Source organism: Pan paniscus, chromosome 5 (genome assembly GCF_029289425.2).
Source record: "Pan paniscus chromosome 5, NHGRI_mPanPan1-v2.0_pri, whole genome shotgun sequence".
Taxonomy (NCBI): domain Eukaryota; kingdom Metazoa; phylum Chordata; class Mammalia; order Primates; family Hominidae; genus Pan; species Pan paniscus.
In genome coordinates, this window is record NC_073254.2 from 36,939,285 (window position 1) to 36,945,284 (window position 6,000).

A 6,000-nucleotide genomic window follows, 5' to 3' on the forward strand; every position below is an offset into this window, starting at 1 on the left:
TTGGAATAAGTGGAAATCATAGGTACATATGTAGAGAGACAGCTATGAAATTATGAGAATGTTTTCATGTTTGGTTTATAAAAAGCTTTTTCATTGAGGTTATGTCAATTATATAGGAGTACATATTTTATCATTTAAGAATATTTTTTGAAGATAACTATGTGAAATAACTATCTTCCAAACTCTCAGCTACATGAATGAACAGTGAAATAATTATTTATGTGTTTTAATCTAAAGAGAACTTTAATACCAAATGTCAAGAAAGAAGTTTTCTTTTTTTCCATTTCCAGGTAGTTTCAAAAAGTATTCATTGCATTTGCTTGTGTAGGTCTGTATCTTATTTTTGTTCAAAACCTTTTAAATTTTTATTTATAGGTTGGCAAATTAGATGGTTAAAAACAGTCAATCAAATTGTAGGTTTTGTAGGCCCTAAGCAATTGTTGGTGAAATTATGAATGATTTTTACCTTTCAAACTCCTTGATGACCCAAACGATGAAAATAATGAAATCCCTTTTTTTAGTGCTCTGATCAAAATCCTATAACATGCCATTGTTGTGTAGATTTTATCCATGTTACTTGAGTAGTTTAACTTCAAAATGTGTACAAATTTTACTCACTGTGTATGTGTTGGCAGCCACTAGACATGTATATGTGTTTGTTCTGAATTACTCAGATAATTGTCCCAATCTCACTGTGGATCACAAAACTTTACTACATGCAAAATATACTTTAATTCCTCATCAGTGTTTTAAAATTTTTGGAAGATATATTTTTAAAAATTACATATAGTATTTTCATTATATGAAGTGTTTCTAGCAATACAATTCAAAATTTCAAATACCATAAAAATGATTCCATTGGAGCTTTTAGTAACTCTGCAGGAAGGTCTAGAATATGAAAGTGAAAATAAGACAGCTTTTAATGGACTAAAAAATATACATATATATATGTATATAAAATAAAGGGTAAAAAAATAAGTTCTAGATAGCATCTTATCACCCAGGTCCATTTCCACTGACAACCACTGCTTCAAAGGTTAAATTAAAATGCACACCTGCAGAATATTTGTGTGTTTAAAGAATTCATTAAAAGTGGAATATTCCTTCCTGTTTGGCCAATTCCTTAATGAATATATTTGCATTTAATAATAGCATCTTACCTTTAGAGCTTTCTTGCTCATTTTCTCTGCCTTTATCCTAAGCAGTAAGATTTCCAAGGTTAAGACCAAAGGCTTTGTAAAAATGTCATGGGTTTGTCCTTGTCAAAAAAAATAAATAAATAAAACCTCAGAAGTCTTTTCTGGCAGTTTACTTCAATGTCATTTCAAGCATAAGAAACTTTATATCATCCCAGACATGAAATCAAAAATATTGTTTTGTACTGTTATGAAAGATTTTATTATGTATATTTTGCCTTTGGACAGACATATTTTAGGGCAGTTCATAAAGATGACATTACAACTGTTTTACTTTCATTACAACCCCAAATTACAAATTTATGTCTTAAGCCTTGTCTTTGTAGAAAGGGTTGTATGAAAGCAAACTCCAAGATGTTGAATGAAGCAATATGCTTATTTTTAAGAACAAATTTTACATTATTGTTTGTTAACGAGTTATATAGACTCATGTATACATTATTGAATAAGGGGAAAGAAGTTTTGAATTAAATTATTTGCTCCAGTTCTGGCTTACTCCATCAGTACCTACATGACAAAATAGTTACTTTATTACCAAATTTGATGGATACGATTTGTCATGCTTTGTGAAAATTCCTGATGCCTCCACATTTCCTTTTGGTCATGAAGCTTCATAAACTAGCTATAGCTAGCAACTTCCAGTGATACCCAATCCTGCCAAGGTATTATGAAATCAGACAGGCCAAGTACTCATTTGCAACAGTGGCCTTTCTGCATAGGGCTCATTTGGTGATACTTTGAATAATGTTTAGAATATCCTCAGTAAGAGAGACTATAAATAGTTGTTTTGATTATCTATGGCTGCAAAAAACAAAAACAAAACAAAACAAAAAAAGTACCCTCAAATTTTGTGGCTTAAAACAACAACAATCAATTTGTTATTATCTCTCATGGCTCTTGCTTGGGATCTTTCATGTGGATTGCAGCCAAATGGTGGCTAGAGCTAAACATACCTTGAAGGCTTCTTCACTCACATGTTTGTTAGTTGATACTGGCTGTCAGCCGGGATTGTCCATCAGAATTCCTACTCAGGGCCTCTCCATATGCTCCAGACTTCCTCACAGCATGGGGGAAAGTCTCTAGAGCAATTAACCCAAAAAGACTATGCAGAAACTCTACCTCCTTTTATAAACAGCCTTGGAAGTTACAGAGTATCATTTCCTTCGTGGTTGCTGGCAGGCCTGGATTCAAGGGATAAAATAGACCCGAACTCTCATTGAGAGGTGTCAATATCACATTGTAAGAAAATTATGTGGAATGGAAGACTTTGTCCTATCCATCTTGAAGAACATAATCTGTGATAATTCTTGTACTCCAGGGCTAATATCATTATCTACTTCTTTAATTATTCTGCAATGACCTTTGATGTCTACTATCTTTTTTTTTTTTTTTTGGGGGGGACAGAGTCTTGCTGTTGCCCAGGCTGGAGTGCAGTGTCGCGACCTCAGCTCACCACAACCTCTGCCTCCTGGGTTGAAGCGATTCTCCTGCCTCAACCTCCCGGGTAGCTGGGACTATAGGCACATGCCACCATGCCTGGCTAATTTTTGTATTTTTAGTAGAGATGGGGGTTTCTCTATGTTGGCCAGGCTGATTTTGAACTCCTGACCTCATGATTAGCCCGCCTCAGCCTCCCAAAGTGCTCTGATTACAGGCGTGAGCCACCAGGCCCGACTGATGTCTACTATCTAATTAATATTTTTTACTCAACAGCAGCACATTTCCTCATATTCTACTTCAGGGTTGCCAGATAGTGGCAGATTCCTCCTTTGGCTGAAATAACTGTTTCTTTTTTTTTTTTTTTTTTTTTGAGACGGAGTCTCGCCCTGTCGCCCAGGCTGGAGTGCAGTGGCGTGATCTCAGCTCACTGCAAACTCTGCCTCCGGGGTTCACGCCATTCTCCTGCCTCAGCCTCCCGAGTAGCTGGGACTGCAGGTGCCCACCACCACGCCTGGCTAATTTTTTGTATTTTTAGTAGAGGCGGGGTTTCACGTGTTAGCCAGGATGGTCTCGATCTCCTGACCTCATGATCCTCCCACCTCGGCCTCCCAAAGTTCTGAGATTGCTGTTTCTAAAACCATTTCTTCTAACCTGGAACACAAGTCTTGCAGAGGAAAAAATACCAAATAATTACTTTGTTTCCAGAATCTAGATCAGACATTAGCAAACTTTTACTTAAAAAAAAAACAGATAGTAAATATTTTAGGCTTTGCTAGGCAAGAGACAAAATCAAGGGTAGTATGTAAGTACTTATATAAGTATTTAAAAATGTAACCATTAAAAAATGTAATTACAATTCTTACCTCATGGGCTGCGCATGAGCTAAGAATTCAAACAGCTAGTGGACTGCCTTTGGCTGGCAACGTATAGTTTGTCAACCTCTGGCCTAGAATGTTAGGCAGTAGTGCAAATCAAAATTCGTAAAGCCCATGAATGACTTTTCATTTGGTTTTATGAATGTGTGTAGATGTTGAAAAAATCTGACTCTACACCTATACTGGGCATTGCAAATTTCTTCTTAAAGCTTTCAGTTTTAATTGCAAAGAATCTGCAGCATAATTTGATGGGCTTTTCGCAAAATCTGTCAATCAGTTTAAGTTATAAAACAAGTGTGAAAGCAAATCTCTAAATATCCAGAGCAATGTAAAAAAGTATTCAAAAAATTCGATTTCTTTTCTCTTCCTGTTGGACCTTAGTGAAGAACAGAGGCAAGGCATTCATTCATTATGTTTTATTGTCATTATTGTTCTATGCATAGCTACTCCCATTTTTTTCTTTCTGTCTATCAGTCATCATCTATCTGCTGTTATCTCCTTCTGAACTCCCTTTCCTTTCCCCATCAACACCATTCTAATATGTTTGAATGAGTGAATTTGTATGTGTTGCTGGAAAATATGCATTTTTTGTTGAGTGTGCATATATTTTTAATTTACTTAGGTATCATCTTAGAGACCTCTGATCTTTGTCTTGGTTTTCCTTCACTCAGTTATATGTTGATGATGTTTTCACGGTGCTGTATTACATCTAGTTTGTCATTTCTAACTCCTTTATAATACTTCAATGACTGCATCCACATTTTACCTATCCACTCTTCCAGAGTGCATCTACTGCCTGTCCTACTATACACAATACTGTGGTACACATTTCTGTATGTGCCTTTATCTGAAAGAGTGATAGAACATTCTCTTATAAAGAAATTGAAATTGGAGGTCTAGTGACAATTGTGACTAAGTCAGTGCTTTACAGATCCCCTTGGCCTATTACAATTTCTGTCGTACAATTCAGTGATAACACACACAGAATATACTGAAAAGAAACAATGCAAAAGGATTTCATTAAGGGTGCAATTCCAACGGTTATTCTATTGGAACTAAATTGATTCACTTGTTTAGATTTGATTGAGGTGACAGTCACTGTCTTAAAAAATTAATATTAATGCATTTGAGTTCTTGTCAACATTTTAGTAGTTGCTCTAGAGATTACAATATATACCCATAGTTTTTCCCAGGCTAGTTAACATTAATAATGTTCCATGTCACATAAAATATAGCAACTTTGCAATTGTATAGGTCTATTTACCTCTCCTCATCCTTTCTACTATAGTTGTCATATGGATTACATATATATATATATGTTGTGCAGCTCATAAAAACTACAGTTTTGCTTCACAGACTGTGAAAATAGTTTTATATATTTACCATTTCTGGTGTTTTCCATTCCGTCCGAAAGGTCCAAATTTACTCCTGCTATTATTTTCCCTCGGCCAAAAAACATGCATTAGCATTTCTTATATTACAAGTGTACTTATGACAAATGCTGTCAGTTTTCAAAATCTAAAAAAGGATTTTGTCTTTATTGTTATTTATTTATTTATGTATTTTTTTGAGATGGAGTCTCGCTCTGTTGCCCAGGCTGGAGTGCAGTGGTGTGATCTTGGCTTACTGCAAGCTCCGCCTCCTGGATTCATGCCGTTCTCCTGCCTCAGCCTCCCGAGTAGCTGGGACTACAGGTGCCCACCACCACGCCCGGCTAACTTTTTCTATTTTTAGTAGAGACAGGGTTTCACCGTGTTAGCCAGGATAGTCTCTATCTCCTGACCTCGTGATCCACCTGCCTTGGCCTCCCAAAGTGCTGGGATTACAGGTGTGAGCCACCGCGCCCAGCCCTTGTCTTTATTGTTAAGAGATAGCTTTGCTAGATGAAAATTATTAGTTCATTTTTTTTCTCTTCAAGCACTTTGAGTATGTTATGCCAAAGTCTTCTGGCATCCATAATTTAGGATGAGAAGTCATTTGTTAACTAACCATGATCTCCTATGTGTAATGTATTGTTTTCTTCCTGCTACTTTCAGATATATTTTCTCTTTTTGGGTTTCAAATAGTATGACTATTATGTTCTTAGACATGCTTGTTTTTGAATTTATACTGCTTGAGTTTCACTGAGATTGTCATATCTGTACATCTACTATTTTCACTAATTGGGTAACTTTTTGTTTATTATTTATTTGAATATTTTTGCCCCATTTTCTTTGCTTCTTCAGTAAATTGGACTTCTGTTTTTCTCTCACAGTCCTTAAGGCTGTGGTCATTCTTCAATTTTTTTCTTTCTTCTTCAGGTTAGATAATTTCCATGATCCTATCTTCAAGTTTACTGTTTACTTTGTCACCCCCATTTTCCTGCTAAGCCCTTTCTATGTTTTTTTTTTTTTTTAAATATAGGTACTTACAGGTACTAAACTTTTCTGAAATTTTCATTAGGTTTTTTTCCATTCCATTTTTCTGCTGAGATTCCTACTTTTTCATTC